The sequence below is a fragment of the Primulina eburnea genome, chromosome 11, assembly GCF_022965805.1.
Source record: "Primulina eburnea isolate SZY01 chromosome 11, ASM2296580v1, whole genome shotgun sequence".
NCBI lineage: Eukaryota > Viridiplantae > Streptophyta > Magnoliopsida > Lamiales > Gesneriaceae > Primulina > Primulina eburnea.
This window is the reverse complement of record NC_133111.1, coordinates 23052682-23075732: the sequence shown is the minus strand read 5'-3', so window position 1 is coordinate 23075732 and position 23051 is coordinate 23052682.

Below are 23051 nucleotides of genomic sequence, written 5' to 3'. Positions count from 1 at the left end.
CGATTGCCTCGTAACTCAGGCGTCACTACGCTACTAATCCTGGCAGCTCTTGGCTAACGCTCGACCGACAAACTAACCCTAGAAACCTTCCAAACCTCTCAAAATGAGACACAACTTCAAGAATTGACAATACAAAATGAGGAAATCCGAGCACTATTTATAGGCTATGTTCGGATCCACCGAACCCACTTCGGAACGTCCGAACTCCCACGTGTCCATCGGCTCTTGACACCTCATGATCGGATCCACCGAACCTACACTTCGGATCATCCGAACTTGCATGTAAACTGACGTGTCGATCAACTCTTGACACCTCATGATCGGATCCACCGAACCCACTTCGGATCGTCCGAACTCTTCGGTGCTACCGAACCATCTTCGGTCCGTCCGATCATGACCACGGTCAAAATTACACATTAAACCTTCTTAATCACCATTAATCCGTTAATTACCCAATTTGGAATTCGGGCTACTACATCCAGTCTCCTCAACATTTAGCTCACCTGCATCACACACACCTAGTGAGTCTAAAGACTCAACACACCTGTACCAGGAATAACAAGTACATATACATAGCACACAGAAGTGATAAATATCATACTCAACATATCTTTCATGAACTTAAAAGCATAACGTAAACGTGTCGTGTAAAATCATATCGTATTAAAATCATGTCTTCATATACGTATAAGTGTCGTGTAAAATCATATCGTGTAAAATCATGTCATCTCATGTCATCATATACGTATACATTTTCTTTTTAATTGAGTTCAGTTCATTAGTTGTGATTTTCGTATCAGCTCTATCGTATCAGCTCTATCGATGGATCCATCTATAAAAACCGCGGTACCCGGCGGCGGGGACATCAGCGACAGCATTACCTGTCCACTGAGCCTTGGCCTCAGCTCATCATATCTCATATCATCGTATACATATACATCGTCAGTCAAAACCAAATCACATCCTTCAAAAATAGCATCATAATCATCACTTAATAAAAATATGCATATAAATAACTTTTTCCTTTAAACCAAACATGCACCGTATTTATCATAATTGCGTAAAAATCATAAACGTGATGCATAAACATTTAAATCATGATAAAATGTGCTCAGGGCGCTGTCAGGACCAAAATCTCACCCCGGGTGCAAAATGACCATTTTGCCCCTGGAAACCCAAAAATTACCGTTTTGCCCCTAGACGTAAAATTTCACCTTTTTGACATTTTCTTAATTCCATTGACTCTAACATGTCCCAAATAATTATTTAAGCCTACATGAACTTTCCCATATTTTTATTTGACTTAAATCTATGACTTTTTAATTAATCTTTAACTATAACATATTAATGCGTTTTAATCCCGAATTAAACCAAACCTTAGCATAAAATTCCCAAATTAAAAATTTAGACTTCTAATAATTGTTTGAGCTTAAATATAATTTCCATAATTTTATCAAGCTTAAATCTAGGCGTTTCAATTAATCCTTTAATTTACGTTTCGTGCGGCGACTAAATCCCAGATAAATCCAAAACTCATTATTTTGATCCGAAACTTACCAAACTCCAAAAAATGTCCCAAAACATATTCAAAAGCATCCCTAGACATAAAATCGAGCTCATTTCATAACTTAACCGAATTGTTTTAAAACTTGGACCGAGGTCTCGGTTTTAACCCGAATCGAACCGAAACTTCCCCAAATTTTTCCAAACTTAAAACATGACTTAACAACACCATACCAGACTTAAATCCACTCAATTAGAACCCATTAGCACCCTTAAAATCTCGCTGGTATGCTGCTGGATTTTCAGAACATACACAACTCAAACTCTAGTTCATGTTACCTCCCTTAGTTTCGTTCCTAGCCTTCACCCAATGGCCCAGTGTTAGAGTAGATGCCCTGCAAGCCAACTGTTGGCTAGGGATTTTATTGAATCAAGTGTAATAAACAATCTTTATTTTAATATAATTCATTATTTCATGGTTTGTTATTTCTTTATCTGTATACCCATGTGAACAACATAGATAAAGACCTTGATTATACTTTAATACAAATGAATCGTAATTCGATGTTGAAACTCGTTTGTAAACACTGTATAATCTAAATTCATTCCTAGTCGATTCAGCCGCCTAAAACATGGATAAAGGTCGCTTGAGCTTGAGACTAGCATCTGTGATGTTGTGTACTGCGTTTCTTGGTAAGGGCATAGAGATGTCCAAACATGCAGATGGGTAGTCATATGATGATTATACCGAACAACCCTCCCTCGGACTTTTCAAGTGGTTATCATTCATCGAGAGGATAAGTCCGTGGTTATGATCGTACACCATTAGTCCTTATGACCCGGGACAACACTGAGGCTCTATATGCTAGGGCTGTGCTTTGACTCGTTTACCGGCTCCAGGAGAGTCATCAGGTGGCGAGGTTGGGTACAGTTGCGACACATATAGGAGCCAGTGCATTGTAGTAGGGGATTCACCGCTCACCTGCGGGTGTGGATATCCTATGTGATCTAATGAAATGTAACGACCCATTACAGGCCCAGTGGACCGCCCATACGGCCCACTGCCCCAATCGACCCAAGGCTATCCCGATCTTGTGACTTGGCCCGTAGGCCCAGTGGGCTTGCCCACCCTGTGGTGTCACTCACGGGCTTTCCATAGGCGTCGTATGGGTTACTCATAGAACTCTTAAGCCCATGAACTTAAGTTTGTGCCTCCCCAGGATCGAACCCAAGATCACATGGATATATAGATACTTGGCACAATCCTGGTACCAATTGAGCTACTCTAAATGTGACACCCTGACCCGTAACAATAAAAATAATACAGCGGAAATAAAATTTTCCTTTAAAATATGGAAGGAGCTTCAAAATACATTTCATAAAAATGTTTACAAAATAATCACATGATCATTCAAATGACATACAAAATACAAAACAATCATTCTTATGATCATGTCCCAAAATGATACAAAACAATCTTCCTTCCAACGGTGTATGCATATGACTCCCATCTACGATCACTGTCCTGGTCGGTCACTCTTATCTGCATCACATGAAAATAACTGAAATGAGAATAAATCTCAGCAAGTGGAACTCTCCACAGCAATGATACAATATACTCTGTAAATCATGACTTTGAAATCATAAATACCATCAACTCTGAAACATGAATACTGTAGCAATAACTGTAGCAATAACATAGCAATAGATATCAATAAGATGGTATTCTCTTTTCTCTGGTTGGATTGATATCAATAGTATCTCTGTCTGTGGTTGCAAATATCCCATCGATATAAATCGATAACTGTGAGGGATAAAAGCCTATGGTCGATGATCATCTAATTGCACGCAATGCTCTGACTATGATAAATCAATCCAATAAAACATTTGAACTCTGAATAGCATTTAAAGCCGTCGTTTCGCAATCTCTATCTTTTGTATTCCCTTTTTAACAATAGTGAGACATACAATGCCTCCAATAGATAATCAATGAAATCAATACATAACAATGAATCAATTGAAGGGAATATCACTTTAAAATCTTTAAAACACAATACATATAACATCATGTGAGCAAAAGGATGAAATTCCACTTACAAACCAATAGAACACCTCCAAACTAACTCTTGGTACACCACCTACAACAATAATCCATAAACAACACCAATATCAAGTCTAAATCCACAAATACAAGTCAAATAATCCATTAAACCAACCAATACAACACCCTATAACAACTCATCTCCAAAAACCATGATAGAATCGCACCAAAAACTTACCTAAGCTTCCTAGCACCAAGGAGAACGTCGATCTCAAGTCGGAAATCCAAATAACTCCAAGAATCAAAGGTAGGAAGCAAAAGAAATGGATGAAAACCCTTGCAAATGGAGAGAAAAATCGGAAATGAAGAAGGAGATAAGGTATGGTATGGCCAACAACTCCCAAAAAGCAACTAAATATCTCGCTCATACTTACACCGCGGGTGCGGTCACACAAGCACCGCGGGTGCGCTAAGCTCACGGCATTCCAACAAAATTCCCATGCACGAAGACCGCGGGTGCGGTGCTGCAATTACCGCGGGTGCGGTCCTTGCACTGCCGCGGGTGCGGTGATGCCACGGCCTTCAAATTCCAAAATGATGAACAGTACACCGCGGGGGCACTCCTTTAAGAGCGCGGGTGCACTCAAGCCACGGCAATGAACAGTACTAAATCAACTAAAATCGATCCGAAACGCTGAAACGAACAATCAACACCAACTAACACCTCAATAAAATAATAACCAATACTACTATAGCCCAAAACACAACTCTAAACATCTAATCACATAACCCAAATAATATACGAAACTTAAATCGTACCGTACACCGGGCTCGGCTATTACAATCTGCCCTCCTTAGAGGAATTTCGTCCGCGAAATTGACGTCACTGCACGAACAACTCAGGATACTTCTCTCTCATCTCATCCTCTGGTTCCCACGTAGCCTCTTCGATCAAATGGTTCCTCCAAAGGACTTTAACGATGCCGATCTCTTTATTCCTCAACTCTCTAACTGTGCGATCCAGAATCTGAATCGGAATCTCTTGGTAAGTCAAATTCGGCGTCAAGTCCAATGGCTCGTGGCGAAGAACATGGGAAGGATCTGCAATATACTTCCTGAGCATCGATACGTGAAAAACATTGTGGACTCTGTCAAGATCTGGCGGTAGGGCTAATCTGTAGGCTCTGTCACCAACTCTGTCCAAGATCTCAAATGGACCAATAAACCTCGGACTCAACTTGCCCTTCCTGCCAAACCTCATCACACCCTTAAGAGGTGCTATCTTCAAGAACACGTGATCGCCAACCTCGAACTGCAAAGGCCTACGACGAACATCTGCATAGCTCTTCTGTCTGGACTGTGCTGTCTTCATCCTCTCACGGATCACAGCAACAACATCGGCCGTCTGCTGGACCAACTCTGGTCCCAACATCTTTCTCTCTCCAACCTCATCCCAAAACAAAGGCGATCTGCACTTCCTGCCATAAAGTGCCTCATACGGTGCCATGCCAATCGACGCCTGGTAGCTATTGTTGTACGTGAACTCCACAAGTGGCAATTTAGAATCCCAGCTACCAGAATAGTCAATAGTACAAGCTCTGAGCAAGTCCTCTAAAATCTGAATGACTCTTTCTGACTGACCGTCGCTCTGAGGGTGATAAGCTGTACTGAAAGCTAACCGTGATCCCATAGCTCTGTGCAGACTCTTCCAAAACTCGGAGGTAAACCTGGGGTCACGATTAGACACGATCGACACAGGGACACCGTGAAGTCTAACAATCTCTGCAATATAATCCTCGGCATACTGCTTCATGGAGTACGTCGTCTTGACTGGGAGAAAGTGCGCCGACTTGGTCAACCTATCAACAATGACCCAAATGGAATTATAACCTTTCTGCACTCTGGGAAGACAAGTCACGAAATCCATCGTAATATGCTCCCACTTCCACTGAGGAATCGGCAATGATAGCAATGTCCCAGCAGGTCTCTGGTGCTCAATCTTCACCTGCTGACAAGTAAGGCACTGAGAAATGAACAAAGCAATATCTTTCTTCATACCTGGCCACCAGTAGAGTCGACGAAGATCCTGATACATCTTCGTACTGCCTGGATGAATCGAATAAGGCGCGGTATGAGCCTCTGTCAAGACATCTCGCCGAATATCATCGCCAACAGGAACACAAATACGGCCTCTGAAAGTCACCAAACCATCACCATTCAAACCAAACTCTGAATTACCCCTCTCTTCAGCTCTAGCTCTCAACTCTAGCAACTGCACATCGACAGTCTGCTCTCTACGGATCCTGTCCGTCAAAGTAGATCGAATAACCAACGCTGAAAGACGAGCAATGGTACCTGGAATCACCAGATCAATCTTCTCTCTCTGCAAATCCATCAACAATGGCCTCTGAATCAAAGAACTCAATGAAGAACTCGACTTGCGGCTCAAAGCATCAGCCACAACGTTCGCCTTCCTTGGGTGATAACTGATCGTCACATCATAATCTTTGACAAGCTCTAACCACCTCCTCTGCCGCATATTGAGCTCTTTCTGCGAAAATAGATACTTCAAACTCTTGTGGTCTGTGAAGATCTCACACTTTTCGCCATACAAGTAATGTCTCCAAATCTTCAGGGCGAAAACCACAGCTGCTAGCTCCAAATAATGCGTCGGATAATTCCTCTCATAGTCTTTCAACTGGCGAGAAGCATAGGCAATGACCTTACCTCGCTGCATCAGCACTGCACCAAGGCCTCTCTTCGACGCATCGGTATAGACAACAAATTCCTCAGAACCACTAGGCAAAGAAAGAACAGGAGCTGTCGTCAATCTATCCTTCAACTCCTGAAATGCACTCTGGCAATCGATGGACCACTCGAACTTCACAGTCTTCCTCGTCAGATTGGACAATGGCAGGGCAATCTTGGAAAAATCTGAAATGAAACGACGATAGTAACCCGCCAAACCAAGGAAACTGCGTACCTCAGAGACAGTGGTAGGAATAGGCCAATTCTGAATCGCCTCTATCTTCAATGGATCAACAGCAATGCCATCCCTCGAAACAACATGGCCTAGAAAAGAAATCTGATCTAGCCAAAACTCACACTTCTTCAGCTTGGCAAACAACCTCTTCTCTCGCAACAACTGAAGAACCACTCTAAGATGCTCTGCATGAAGCTCTCTGGTCTTGGAATAGATCAAGATGTCGTCAATGAAGACAATGACGAAGCTATCCAGATAGGGCTTGAACACACGGTTCATCAGGTCCATGAAGACTGAAGGGGCATTGGTCAGACCAAAAGACATCACAAGAAACTCAAAATGACCATACCTGGTCCTGAAAGCCGTCTTAGGGATATCGGACTCCCTAACCTTCAACTGATAGTAGCCAGACCGAAGATCAATCTTCGAAAAGACAGTGGCACCATGGAGCTGGTCAAATAGGTCGTCAATCCGTGGCAACAGATACTTGTTCTTGACAGTCACTTTGTTGAGCTCCCTGTAGTCGATACACAGCCGCAAAGATCCATCCTTCTTCTTGACAAACAGAACCGGAGCTCCCCAAGGCGAAGAACTCGGACGAATAAAACCCTTGTCTAAAAGATCCTGCAACTGAGTCTTCAACTCCTTCATCTCAGTAGGTGTCATCCTGTACGGAGCCTTAGAGATAGGAACCGTACCTAGAGCTAAATCGATAACGAACTCAACATCTCTGTCCGGCGGCAAACCCGGAACATCATCCTCAAACACATCAGCAAACTCCCTCACAACATCAATATCATCTATATTCAACATAATCAGTCTATCCACATCCACAATAGAAGCAAGAAACCCATCGTAACCTCTACACAGCAATCTCTCAGCCTCAAGACAAGAAATAAAAGGAAGGACCAGCGAAGTACCTGAGCTGGCGAGAACTCCTCCCTGGCCATCATCTGCAAAAGTCACCTTCTTAGCAACACAATCGATAACTGCACGGTAAGTCGAAAGCCAATCCATGCCAAGAATAACATCGAAAGCAACCATAGGAATAACAATCAAATCAGCGAAGACAACTCGCTCCTCAATACGAACAGAGCACGCAAACACAATCGACGTCGGGCACAACACGTCCCCCGAAGGCAAAACAACACTAAGCTGGAGGGGAAGAACAGAAGGAACTATACCCAACGATCTCAGAAACAAATCAGACATAAAAGAATGAGTAGCACCAGTATCTAACAAAGTCGTAGCTACTCTGCCTGAAATCAAAATAGTACTAGAGATCAATGAAGAATCATGATTAATACCTTCCTTCGTCATCGCAAAGATACGACCCTGCACCTTCCCTTGGCTAGCTCCTCGTGGACAATTTCTGGCAACGTGGCCTGCCGTGCCACAACGATAACAAGTATGAGTGCCAAGTCTGCACTCTCCTCGATGATGCTTGACACACTTAGGACACAGTGGCTTCTCGAGATCAACTGGAACTGGTGGTGGTCTAGGACTCGACTCCATCTTGCCCTTGCCCTTGAAACGATCCCTGCCCCTCTGATTAGAACCCTGGCCTCTCTGAGCAATAGCTTGATGCCTCTCTTGCCTCTCCCTGGCGATGTCCTTCTCATCCTGCTCGGCCAACAAAGCTTTGGACACGATCTCCTTGAAAGTAACAGCCTTGGACATGTTGATATCACGACGAATCTCAGCTCTAAGGCCTCGAATGAAATGAGCGCCTTTATCCTTGTCATTGGGAGCAATGTACGGAGCAAACAAGCAACCCTCCTCAAACTTCAGAATGTACTCACCAACATCCAAGCTCCCCTGACGAAGCTCCAAGAACTCCGTAACCTTCCTCGCTCGAAGTGCATCGGGGAAATACTTGTCATAGAACAGGTGAGTGAACTCTGACCACTTCAGTGTCGCAACATCAACTCCAACTTTGGTCGCATTCCACCAAATGCGAGCAGCCTTAACCAACATGAATACGGCACAGCTGATCCTGTCTTTGTCCTCGTACTGGAGATGATCGAAGATCGCCTCTAAAGCCTTGACCCACTCGACAGCAACTAGAGGATCGGTGCTACCTGCGAATTCCGGTGGATCCATTCTCTTGAAAGCAGAAAAGACGGCATCAGTGCCAACAGCCTGTGCTACTGGAACTCTACCTTGGCCTTTACCCTGTCCAGTACCTTGCATACGAATGAGCTGCTGAATCTGCTCGCTATGCACCTTAGCATGCTCCTTAAGCAACTTGCCGAACTCGTCGACAACTCTCGAGGAAGAACTATCCTCACCCTCGGTCGCCTTACGCTTAGGAGTCATACTCTACAATTGCTCACAAGACACCAATCAATATATAACAATGGATAGATGCAAGAAAACATACCCGGACAGTTGAAAGCAGACGAAGTCATATGCATTGGTCCGAAGAACACCGCTCTGATACCACTAAATGTGACACCCTGACCCGTAACAATAAAAATAATACAGCGGAAATAAAATTTTCCTTTAAAATATGGAAGGAGCTTCAAAATACATTTCATAAAAATGTTTACAAAATAATCACATGATCATTCAAATGACATTCAAAATACAAAACAATCATTCTTATGATCATGTCCCAAAATGATACAAAACAATCTTCCTTCCAACGGTGTATGCATATGACTCCCATCTACGATCACTGTCCTGGTCGGTCACTCTTATCTGCATCACATAAAAATAACTGAAATGAGAATAAATCTCAGCAAGTGGAACTCTACATAGCAATGATACAATATACTCTGTAAATCATGACTTTGAAATCATAAATACCATCAACTCTGAAACATAAATACTGTAGCAATAACTGTAGCAATAACATAGCAATAGATAGCAATAAGATGGTATTCTCTTTTCTCTGGTTGGATTGATATCAATAGTATCTCTGTTTGTGGTTGCAAATATCCCATCAATATAAATCGATAACTGTGAGGGATAAAAGCCTATGGTCGATTATCATCTAATTGCATGCAATGCTCTGACTATGATAAATCAATCCAATAAAACATTTGAACTCTGAATAGCATTTAAAGCCGTCGTTTCGCAATCTCTATCTTTTGTATTCCCTTTTTAACAATAGTGAGACATACAATGCCTCCAATAGATAATCAATGAAATCAATACATAACAATGAATCAATTGAAGGGAATATCACTTTAAAATCTTTAAAACACAATACATATAACATCATGTGAGCAAAAGGATGAAATTCCACTTACAAACCAATAGAACACCTCCAAACTAACTCTTGGTACACCACCTACAACAATAATCCATAAACAACACCAATATCAAGTCTAAATCCACAAATACAAGTCAAATAATCCATTAAACCAACCAATACAACACCCTATAACAACTCATCTCCAAAAACCATGATAGAATCGCACCAAAAACTTACCTAAGCTTCCTAGCACCAAGGAGAACGTCGATCTCAAGTCGGAAATCCAAATAACTCCAAGAATCAAAGGTAGGAAGCAAAAGAAATGGATGAAAACCCTTGCAAATGGAGAGAAAAATCGGAAATGAAGAAGGAGATAAGGTATGGTATGGCCAACAACTCCCAAAAAGCAACTAAATATCTCGCCCATACTTACACCGCGGGTGCGGTCACACAAGCACCGCGGGTGCGCTAAGCTCACGGCATTCCAACAAAATTCCCATGCACGAAGACCGCGGGGCGGTGCTGCAATTACCGCGGGTGCGGTGCACACCGCGGGTGCGGTCCTTGCACTGCCGCGGGTGCGGTGATGCCACGGCCTTCAAATTCCAAAATGATGAACAGTACACCGCGGGGGCACTCCTCTAAGAGCGCGGGTGCACTCAAGCCACGGCAATGAACAGTACTAAATCAACTAAAATCGATCCGAAACGCTGAAACGAACAATCAACACCAACTAACACCTCAATAAAATAATAACCAATACTACTATAGCCCAAAACACAACTCTAAACATCTAATCACATAACCCAAATAATATACGAAACTTAAATCGTGTAGTAGCCCGAATTCCAAATTGGGTAATTAACGGAGTAATGGTGATTAAGAAGGTTTAAGGTGTAATTTTGGCTATGGTCATGATCGGACGGACCGAAGAGGGTTCGGAAGCACCGAAGAGTTCGGACGATCCGAAGTGTAGTTCGGTGAATCCGATCATAGGTGTCAAGTGTTGATCGACACGTCATTTTTCCATGCATGTTCGGACGGTCCGAAGTGTATGATCGGAGGATCCGATCATGAGCTGTCAAGAGCCAATGGACACGTAGCGTTCGGACGTTCCGAAGTGTTGTTCGGAGGATCCGAACATGGCCTATAAATAGTGCTCGGATTTCTCATTTGTGACTTGCCAATTCATGATTTTGCCTCATAGTTGAGAGGATTTGGAAGGTTTCTAGGGTTAGTTGTTGGTCGAGCGATAGCCAAGAGCTGCCAGGAGTAGTAGCGTAGCGGCGCCTGAGTTTCAAGGCAATCGACATCAAAGGGCTGTCGACGGACGAAGGTAAACCCTAAACCTTTGGTAGTACTAGGGAGTACTGGTTTTGCTAGTCGAGCATGGTAGTATTGATTGAGTATGCTTTTGATGCGTAGGCTTGTTCTAGACCTGATTAGCGGTGTTGCGTAAGGCTAGGCTTGCTGTGATAGAGGTACGAAAGTACTATCCGAGATATCCTGGTTGAGTATACATTCATATATGTGTTGCATGAGTATTTGCTGCATTGTTATATGTCATATGATGCATGCTATTATGTCACGAGTTATGATGCATATTGCATATCATGTTGAGCCGTATCTCCTTCGAGATAGCCTTTACTGTTGAGCTGTATCTCTTTCGAGATAAGCTATATCTTGGGGCCGCTCAGCCCTGTCTTGTGGACGCATGGACACCGAGAGTACACAGTGGCCGACGGGTCGGGAGGGCTTCGGTGGTCCGGGACATTTTAGGTCCACGTCTGTCTTGTAGTGGATGCAGTGACCCAGAGGTTGGACCGCGCGGCACTATCCACTTGGCGCCTCTAGACTGAGCATTTTGAGATCCTTTGTGATTCCTGTTTCTTGACTACCCTGGTATCATATCATAGCATGTGCATTTCATATAGGTTTGTATACTCATACTTTTGTACTGGGCGTTCTTATCGCTCACGTCCTCGGTTTTGTTTATTCTTGGACACCCCATTTCCCACGGGGCAGGCCTCAGGTTGGATGGCTCAGGAGGAGCAGGAGGAGGACGTTGAGTAGCTGGTTGGTTTAGTTTTCAGTGTTTTCCATTTGATTCGATATGGTTGTACTGGATATTTCATTTTGAGTTAGTCTAGACTTCGATTTCGATTGGGTTGTATAACTATTGTTGTTGGCCATATTTCCGCTGTTATCTCTGTTTATAATTAATTAGGTTAATAGCATGCTTAGTTTTTGATTAGTAGGTGATTCTGGAACGGGTCACTACATTTATGGTATCAGAGCATGCGTATGATTTTGGGATATAGATTCTGTTTTGGGATTTCCGTTGACCATTTTACCATTTTCCCTATTCTATCTTGTAGCGATGGCTGACCATTTTGATGACGGGAGTAGTCAGGGGAGTGTAGGTCGATGGGGTGACCAGGACGATCATAGACGTCATCGTGAGCATCGTCATCGTCGGGATGGTCCTAGGCGTTTCGATATGCATCGTTTCATGCAAATGGGGCCTAAGCCTTTAGTTGGCGGTGAGACTCCCGATGATGCGGAGGATTGGTTAGAGCGCATGGAGAGTTGTTTCCGCGCATTCCAGTGCACCGATGAGCAGAAGATGGAGACCCTTAGTTTTCTTCTCGAGGGCCGTGCTCGCAGGTGGTGGCGATCGACTTCTGCGCCGATAGTTCAGTCGCAGGGTAGAGCGACTTGGGTCGATTTCCGTGCAGCGTTCATGCAGCTGTACTTTCCTCCAGCCCTTCGCCAGGCCAAGACGATCGAGCTCCTGAACCTTAAGCAGGGGAGTATGTCTGTTGATGAGTATCAGCAGAAATTCTTTGAGTTGTTACCCTTCGCTCCTCATATCAGTGGCAGTTCTGAGGCCAAGTATGATCATTTCCTCCAGGGCCTTAATCAGGAGATCTTTGATCGAGTCACTGTCTGTGATAATCCTACTTCTTATGATGGGTTAGTGAACCGGTGTCGCCAGGCAGAGATCAGTCTCCAGCGTGGTAGGGCTATTCTTTCTTCTTCTAGACCTCCGAATACTTTGAGGCCTCGATCTCAGTCATTCAAGAAATCTGGTTCATCTTCTTCTGGATCTGGATCTCGATCTAGTGGTGTTTTCCGCTTTGGTAAGAAGAAGGAGTCTTGTGCGCATTGTGGGAAGAACCATCCATCGGAGCAATGCCGAGTAGCCGCAGGAGCTTGTTATCAGTGCGGAGAGATGGGGCATATTAAGAAGAATTGTCCTCAGTTGCGAGGTGGAGCAGGATCCGGTTCTGGATCTCAGACGACTGTTCAGCAGAGGAGGCAGGGTCAGGCAGTGGGTAGTTCGAATCTTCGACCTCGTGCCCAAGGTCAGGTTTTTGCGCTGAACCAGGATCAGGCTGCAGATGAGACGGAGAGAGTCATAGCAGGTACTTTTCATTTATGCGGTATTCCTGCTTTTGTTCTTATTGATACAGGAGCCTCTCATTCCTTCATTTCTGCACGATTTGTTAAGCGTCATAGGTTACCCTATGTTTCTCTAGACGTCATTCTTTCTGTTTCTACTCCGATGGGTCATTCGGTGTTAGCGAAGCGTCTAGTGATGGGTTGTCCCTTAGATTTTGAGGGTAACGAGTTGACTGCGAATCTTATGATCCTAGAGATGGAAGATTTTGATTGTATCTTGGGTATAGACTTATTGACTACCTACCGAGCTACTGTGGATTGTTACCAGAAGCTTGTTCAGTTTCGTACGACTGAAAGCTCTAGTTGGTTTTTCTATGGTGAGGGAGCACGACCTCCGATGCCAGTGGTATCTGCTCTGAAAGCCTGTCGTGCTTTAGAGTCGGGCGGGGAAGGCTACCTCATCTATGCGATTGATTCATCCACAGGTAGTGTTGGTCTAGAGAATATTCCAGTGGTTTGTGAATTTCCTGATGTTTTCCCAGATGAGATTCCTGGTTTTCCTCCGGTTAGAGAGGTGGAATTTGGCATAGATTTAATGCCAGGGACTGCACCGATTTCTCGTGCCCCCTATCGTCTTGCTCCGTCAGAGATGAGAGAGCTGAAGCAGCAATTGCAGGATCTTCTTGATAAGGGTTATATTCGCCCGAGTGTTTCGCCTTGGGGAGCTCCAGTCTTGTTTGTCAAGAAGAAGGATGGATCGATGCGGTTGTGCATTGATTATCGCCAGCTGAATCGGGTGACGATCAAAAACAAGTACCCTTTACCCCGTATTGATGACTTGTTCGATCAGCTTCAGGGTACTTCTGTTTACTCCAAGATCGACTTGCGATCGGGTTATCATCAGATGAGAGTCAGAGATGATGATATTTCCAAGACTGCATTTCGTACTCGTTATGGGCATTACGAGTTTCTAGTTATGCCATTCGGATTGACGAATGCGCCAGCGGTGTTCATGGATCTGATGAACCGAGTCTTCCGAGATTTTCTGGATCAGTTTGTGGTGGTTTTCATTGACGATATCTTGATCTATTCCCACAGTGTGGAAGAGCATGCCCAACACTTGAGGATTGTGTTGCAGATTCTTCGCGAGAAGCAATTGTATGCTAAGCTGAGTAAGTGCGAGTTCTGGATTGATCGTGTGGTATTCCTTGGTCATGTGATTTCCAAGGAAGGAGTTTCTGTGGATCCCAGCAAGATTGAAGCAGTGCTGAATTGGTCACGTCCGACGACGGTGGCTGAGATCCGTAGTTTTCTAGGTCTGACAGGGTATTATCGTCGCTTCATCGTGAATTTCTCTCAGATAGCCAGACCATTGACGCAACTTACTCGGAGGGATGTTCCATTTGAGTGGTCATCCGAGTGCGAAGATAGTTTCAGAGAGCTTCGTCGACTTCTGACTTCCGCACCTGTTTTGGCGTTACCGTCAGGATCTGATGGTTTCAGTGTTTACACCGATGCCTCCACTCAAGGCTTAGGGTGTGTGTTGACGCAAAACGGTCATGTGATTGCTTATGCTTCTAGACAGCTGAAATCTCACGAGGAGAAGTATCCCACTCATGATCTGGAATTGGCAGCTATTGTGTTTGCGCTGAAGATTTGGCGTCATTATTTGTACGGTGTTCAGTTTGAAATCTTTACTGATCATAAGAGTCTGAAATATCTGTTCACTCAGGCTGAGTTGAACATGAGGCAACGTCGTTGGATGGATTTGCTGAAGGATTATGATTGCGAGATCAAGTACCATCCAGGTTCTGCGAATCTCACAGCTGATGCGCTTAGTCGCAAGGTGAGAGCCTCTGCACTTCAGACTTGTGCTATGACTAGTGCCATCCAGGATAGTTGCTCGTTGGGGTTTAACTTCAAGCATCGGAAAGGTATGGAGAGCATTCGTGTTGCTACCATTTTATCTGAGCCCAATTTGTTCACTCGGATTCGAGAAGCTCAGATGTTTGATCTCAAGACTCAGAGATTAGCTCGGTTAGTTGGTGGTAATAGCAATTTCCATTATCAGTCCAATGGTCTTCTGTGTTTATCTAATCGGGTTGTAGTACCAGAGGATGACACTTTGAGGGACGAGATATTGTCTCAGGCGCATCGAAGCAAGTTAAGTGTTCATCCAGGAAGCAACAAGATGTATAGAGACTTGAGGATGCGGTTTTGGTGGAAAGGGATGAAGCGCAGCGTGTATCAGTTTGTCTCCAAGTGTCTAGTTTGCCAGCAGGTTAAGACAGAGCACCGTCGACCGGGAGGATTGTTGTTGAACTTACCTATTCCAGAATGGAAGTGGGAGCATATTACGATGGATTTCATTACTCACTTGCCATTATCTTCGAGGAACAGCGATGCTATCTGGGTAGTGGTGGATCGACTCACCAAGTCTGCTCATTTTCTGCCGTATAATCGTGATTTCACTTTCGATCGTATGGCTCGATTGTACATTCAGGAGATTGTACGTTTGCATGGAGTGCCTGTCAGTATTGTTAGTGACAGAGATCCTCGTTTTACCTCACGGTTTTGGGGTAGTTTCCAGTCAGCTTTGGGTACTACACTGAGTCTGAGTACTGCTTATCATCCGGAGACTGACGGTCAATCAGAGAGGACTATCCGTACGCTTGAGGATATGTTGCGAGCCTGTGTTATGGATTTCGGACCCGCTTGGCAGGATCATTTGCCTTTGATTGAGTTCGCGTACAACAACAGCTATCATCGTAGTATTGGTATGGCACCATTTGAGGCGTTGTACGGGCGACGTTGTCGTACTCCATTATTCTGGGATGAAGTCGGGGAACGACAGGTAGAGGGACCGGAGTTAGTCCAGCAGGCTATAGATAAGGTTGCAGTAATCAAGAAGCGGATTAAGACTGCTCAGGATCGACAGGCTAGTTATGCGAACACAAAGCGTCGACCTCTTCATTTTCAGCCAGGTGAGAAGGTGTTTCTCCGAGTTTCGCCTTTTCGCAGGATTTTGAGATTTGGTCTCAAGGGTAAGCTGTCTCCGAGATTTATTGGTCCATTCGAGATACTGGAATGTGTGGGAGATTTAGCTTACAGACTTGCGTTGCCGCCGTACCTATCAAGTATTCATGATGTGTTCCACGTATCCTTGTTGAGACGTTATGTAGCAGATGAGTCGCACATCTTACATCCATCTGAAGTTCAACTTGATACGGATTTGTCTTACGTGGAGCGACCAGTTCAGATTCTAGATCGCAAAGATAAGGTGTTGCGGAATAAGATCATTCCTCTTGTCTTAGTGCAGTGGCAGCGTCGAGGCACTGAAGAAGTCACTTGGGAGTTAGAGAGTCGTATGCGTTCGGAGCATCCAGAGCTCTTTTGAGTTGTGCTTTGTATAAGTTTGTGTTTTCAGTTGTAATCATAGTATCAGTTGTATTCAACAACAATTGAGATATATTAATGATGTTATTTCGTTTTGTTCATTCTCTAAGCCTGATTTCGAGGACGAAATCTTTTAAGGGGGGGAGAATGTAGTAGCCCGAATTCCAAATTGGGTAATTAACGGAGTAATGGTGATTAAGAAGGTTTAAGGTGTAATTTTGGCTATGGTCATGATCGGACGGACCGAAGAGGGTTCGGAAGCACCGAAGAGTTCGGACGATCCGAAGTGTAGTTCGGTGAATCCGATCATAGGTGTCAAGTGTTGATCGACACGTCATTTTTCCATGCATGTTCGGACGGTCCGAAGTGTATGATCGGAGGATCCGATCATGAGCTGTCAAGAGCCAATGGACACGTAGCGTTCGGACGTTCCGAAGTGTTGTTCGGAGGATCCGAACATGGCCTATAAATAGTGCTCGGATTTCTCATTTGTGACTTGCCAATTCATGATTTTGCCTCATAGTTGAGAGGATTTGGAAGGTTTCTAGGGTTAGTTGTTGGTCGAGCGATAGCCAAGAGCTGCCAGGAGTAGTAGCGTAGCGGCGCCTGAGTTTCAAGGCAATCGACATCAAAGGGCTGTCGACGGACGAAGGTAAACCCTAAACCTTTGGTAGTACTAGGGAGTACTGGTTTTGCTAGTCGAGCATGGTAGTATTGATTGAGTATGCTTTTGATGCGTAGGCTTGTTCTAGACCTGATTAGCGGTGTTGCGTAAGGCTAGGCTTGCTGTGATAGAGGTACGAAAGTACTATCCGAGATATCCTGGTTGAGTATACATTCATATATGTGTTGCATGAGTATTTGCTGCATTGTTATATGTCATATGATGCATGCTATTATGTCACGAGTTATGATGCATATTGCATATCATGTTGAGCCGTATATCTTTCGAGATAGCCTTTACTGTTGAGCTGTATCTCTTTCGAGATAAGCTATATCTTGGGGCCGCTCAGCCCTGTCTTGTGGACGCATGGACACCGAGAGTACACAGTGGCCGACGGGTCGGGAGGGCTTCGGTGGTCCGGGACATTTTAGGTCCACGTCTGTCTTGTAGTGGATGCAGTGACCCAGAGGTTGGACCGCGCGGCACTATCCACTTGGCGCCTCTAGACTGAGCATTTTGAGATCCTTTGTGATTCCTGTTTCTTGACTACCCTGGTATCATATCATAGCATGTGCATTTCATATAGGTTTGTATACTCATACTTTTGTACTGGGCGTTCTTATCGCTCACGTCCTCGGTTTTGTTTATTCTTGGACACCCCATTTCCCACGGGGCAGGCCTCAGGTTGGATGGCTCAGGAGGAGCAGGAGGAGGACGTTGAGTAGCTGGTTGGTTTAGTTTTCAGTGTTTTCCATTTGATTCGATATGGTTGTACTGGATATTTCATTTTGAGTTAGTCTAGACTTCGATTTCGATTGGGTTGTATAACTATTGTTGTTGGCCATATTTCCGCTGTTATCTCTGTTTATAATTAATTAGGTTAATAGCATGCTTAGTTTTTGATTAGTAGGTGATTCTGGAACGGGTCACTACAAATCGTACCGTACACCGGGCTCGGCTATTACATGAAATAATAGTGCATGGAATCTCTGGCCAGAGTACGAGATGTACGTTGGAGAAGGAGTTCTCCAAATAGTACACGCGATGCCACTATTATAGTTATCACATAGTTATCGAATTAATATGCAACCCTCGATGAACCAATGGTTGCAGATTCGATCGGGATATATGAGATGAAGGGACTGTACTGTACGTTAATCATAATCTACTGGTTCTTGCAGGCACTATCTGTGATACCTAGGGGATCATGGGGCGATGCTACTAGACGCTCTTACCATGATCCGATGGGTACTATCAGAAATGAGTTCTGACATTCTTGATCAAGGTGTTGATGAAAAGAATGGGGCTAATTAGGGTAAGCCCGAATAAAGGATTATGTCCCGAATCACAAAGAGTTGTGAACCCACGGCTAGCTGTATCCCTGAACCATTGAGGGTCACACAAGTACTGAATTGTTTGTTCCCGTTGAGAAAATAAATTCAAAAGTTGAATTTATATTATATAGTAAATTCAAGGAGTTGAATTTATGATGATTAAATTTTGAGAGAATAAATTCAAGGAGTTGAATTTATAAAATTTGAGAATTTAATTTATTAAACTCAAATGTTGGGTTTATTAAATATTAAATTTTGGAGGTGATAAAAATTCAAGGAGTTGAATTTATAATTTAAATAATAAATTCAAATGTTGAATTTATAATGTATTTAATTTATTAAGCTCAAAAGTTGAGTTGATTAATTAATAAATTAAATATAGTGGATAATATGTTTAATGGGCTTGTAGGGGTACAAGTCCAACATATTAAATAATTAAAGTTTTAATGGACTTTGATTAAATTAATTAAACTAGTTGGACTAGCCCAATTAATTAAATCAAGCTCATTAATGTTAATTATGTAATTAGGGTTTATTTTAATTATAAATAACACATGCAAACAAAAACCGTAGCCTACCAACCCACAATTGCAATTGTGATTCTCGCCAATCACAAATAAAATTCCTCCAAAATATTTTGCCCACTTTTTCAAAAAAAAGAATTTTGATTCATCTCTCAAATATTTGATCTCAACGTAAAAGTTCTTCCATATTTTCTAGTGCAAATTGGAAGAGGAACACACTATCTAGTCGTGGACTTGATAGGAGGATTTCTTGAAGAAAGTTCGTAGGGATTTATCAAGAGCCAGATCTGTTATACCGGATCGGTTGGTGTCCAGTGATTAATTCACCAAAGGTATAACGATTCTAACATCCTATGTATGTTTTGTTAAATCATACGAGCGCCCAAAGAAAATTATTTGGTTTTTCAAAATAAAATAAAAATTTTAAACTTCCGCTGCGTTTGGGCGTGTAGAAAACCGGATCCAACAGTGGTATCAGAGCCAGGTTTTTTCTAAATCGTATGGTTTGATATTGAATAATTTATTTCTAACCACACAATAAAATTTTTCAGAAAATTGATGCACCACGAAAATTTATTTTTCAAGATTTTCGAAATAAAAAAAAAAAAAAAATTAAATCTGCCCGGAACTGTTCCGGGCAGTCCGTGCGCGCAGGGCCGCGCACGGCAGCGCGCAGCGTGCGCGCAGGCGTCGGACGCCTGCGGCACCGCGCGCGCGCAGGCGCCGGACGCCTGCGCGCACCGCGCTAGCGCAGGCGTCGGACGCCTGCGCGCAAAGCGCTAGCGCAGGCATGGGACGCCTGTGCGCACCGCGCTAGCGCAGGCGTCCGACGCCTGCGCGCGCCGCCGCGCGCGCCTGTGCGCCTGCGCGCACAGGAGTGCCGCCCCTGCCCGAAACGTTTGGGCAGCGGGCGGGCAGCGAGGGTGGCTGCCCGGGATCGTCTCGGGAACCGTGCTGGATGTTGGGCCTGAATTTTTTGGGCCCAAGGTGCAATTTTCTGAATTTTAAAATTTTTGGGTAAAATTGACATTTTTGAAATTGGTTCAATTTTTATTTTAGAAAATTAATTTTTTGGAAAATTAATAATTTTCTTGTGAAATAAATAATTAGAATATGATTTTAATTATGTGTGTTAGGATATTTTACTGTTTTATTCGTTTTGTTAATATTTGATATTATTAAAGTGGGCCTGGTTTATGGCCCGTTCCCACCCCATGAGTGTTAGAGTAGGTGCCCGTCGAGCCAAGTGTTTGCCGAGTGTTCACAATGAAACTCTATGTATAAGCAGTCTTTATTTTAATAATATTTGAAATTATTACTTTGGCACATCTTTATCTGTATACCCATGCTAGCTGCATAGATAAAGCCCTTGAATATACAAATAGTAGAAAGAATATGAGATGCTCATATGATGAGTATCATGAAACTCATATTTGTAATACTGTATATTCTAAACGGTTCCTAGTCGATTCAGCCGCCACTAAGAAGGATATAGGCCGCTCGAGTTAGAGACTAGTATCTGCGATGTGAGTACCATGTTTCATTGGTAGGGGACATTGTGATGTCCGAACGTGCAGATAGGTGCTCCTTGTAGAGTGCACTGAACAACCCTCCATAAAAGGACTTTCCAAGTGGTTCTCACTTATCGAGTGGAAAAGTCCTAGTTTATGGTTGTACAGAATTAGTCCTTATGACCCGGGACAACATTGAGACTCTATGTGCTAGAATTACACTTTGACTTGTTTACCGACTCTCATGGGGTCATCAGGTGGCAAGGTTGGGTGTTCTGTCGAAACACATAGGAGTCGATGCATTGTAGTCGGGGATTCACCGCTTACCTTCGGGTATGGATATCCTATGTGTTATCATGTGTATGTAGGTTGAAATCTCTGGCCAGAGTATGGTTGTAATTATGAAAGGTGTTTCATAGATTACACCATCGATGCAACTACGACATGACACATAGTATCGATTCATTGACAACTCTCGATAAACCAATGGTTGTCGAATCGATCGGGATATATGAGTTGAAGGGACCGTACTGTACGCTAACCATAATTGAATGGTTCTTGCAGGCACTATCATGTGATACCTAGGGAATCACGTAAGCGATGCTGCTAGGCGTTTAACGTGATTGGTTGGGTACTATCAGACTTGAGTTCTGACGTTCTTACTATCAAGAAGTTGATAAGTAAGAATGGAGCAATTGGGGTATGCTCGAATAAGGACATGTTTAGTCCGAATCTGTAGTAGCCCGAATTCCAAATTGGGTAATTAACGGAGTAATGGTGATTAAGAAGGTTTAAGGTGACCGAGTCATGATCGGACGGACCGAAGATGGTTCGGAAGCACCGAAGAGTTCGTAAGGTCCGAAGTGGGTTCGGTGGATCCGACCATTAGGTGTCAAGAGTTGATCGACACGTGGGAGTTCGGACGTTCCGAAGTGTAGGTTCGGTGGATCCGATCATGAGGTGTCAAGAGCAGCTGGACACGTACATGTTCGGACGGTCCGAAGTGTATGATCGGAGGATCCGATCATGAGCTGTCAAGAGCCAATGGACACGTAGCGTTCGGACGTTCCGAAGTGGTGTTCGGAGGATCCGAACATGGCCTATAAATAGTGCTCGGATTTCCTCATTTTGGTTATTCATTTGTTGAGTTGTGGCTCTTCTTTGAGAGGTTTTGGAAGGTTTTTAGGGTTAGTGGTTGGTCGAGCGATAGCCAGGAGCTGCCAGGATTGGTAGTGTAGCGACGCCGGAGTTTCGAGGCAATCGACATCAAAGGGCTGTCGACGGACGAAGGTAAACCCTAAACCTTTGGTAGTACTAGGGAGTACTGGTTTTGCTAGTCGAGCATGGTAGTATTGATTGAGTATGCTTTTGATGCGTAGGCTTGTGCTAGACCTGATTAGCGGTGTTGCGTAAGGCTAGGCTTGCTGTGATAGAGGTACGAAAGTACTATCCGAGATATCCTGGTTGAGTATACATTCTTATATGTGTTGCATGATTATGTGGTGCATTGATATATGTCATATGATGCATGCTATTATGTCACGTTTATTACTGCACGTTGCATTTCATGTTGAGCCGTATTCTCCTTTGAGATAGCCTTTACTGTTGAGCTGTATCTCTTTCGAGATAAGCTATATCTTGGGGCCGCTCAGCCCTGTCTTGTGGACGCATGGACACCGAGAGTACACAGTGGCCGACGGGTCGGGAGGGCTTCGGTGGTCCGGGACATTTTAGGTCCACGTCTGTCTTGTAGTGGATGCAGTGACCCAGAGGTGTACCGCGCGGCACTATCCACTTGGCGCCTCTAGACTGAGCATTGTTGAGATCCTTTTGTGACTCCTGTTTCTTGACTACCCCGGTATCATGATCATAGCATGTGCATTTCATATAGGTCTGTATACTCATACTTTTGTACTGGGCGTTCTTATCGCTCACGTCCTCGGTTTTGTTTATTCTTGGACACCCCATTCCCACGGGGCAGGCCTCAGGTTGGACAGCTCAGGAGGAGCAGGAGGAGGACGTTGAGTAGCTGGTTGGTTTAGTTTATCGGTATTGTTTTGATTCGATATGGTTGTATTGGATATTTTATTTTGAGTTGTTCTAGACTTCGATTGGGTTGTATATCTATCATTTGTGGTATTTCCGCTGTTATCTCTGATTATTGTTAATTAGGTTGATTGCATGCTTAGTTCTTGATTAGTAGGTGATTCTGGAACGGGTCACTACAATTATGGTATCAGAGCATGCGTACGATTTTGGGATATATATTTCTGTTTTGGGATTTCCGTTGACCAATTTACTAGTTTCCCCATTCTATTGTTGTAGCGATGGCTGACCACTTTGGTGATGAGAGTAGTCAGGGGAGTGTAGGTCGATGGGGTGATCAGGACGATCATAGACGTCATCGTGAGCATCGTCATCGTCGGGATGGTCCTAGGCGTTTCGATATGCATCGTTTCATGCAGATGGGGCCTAAGCCTTTAGTTGG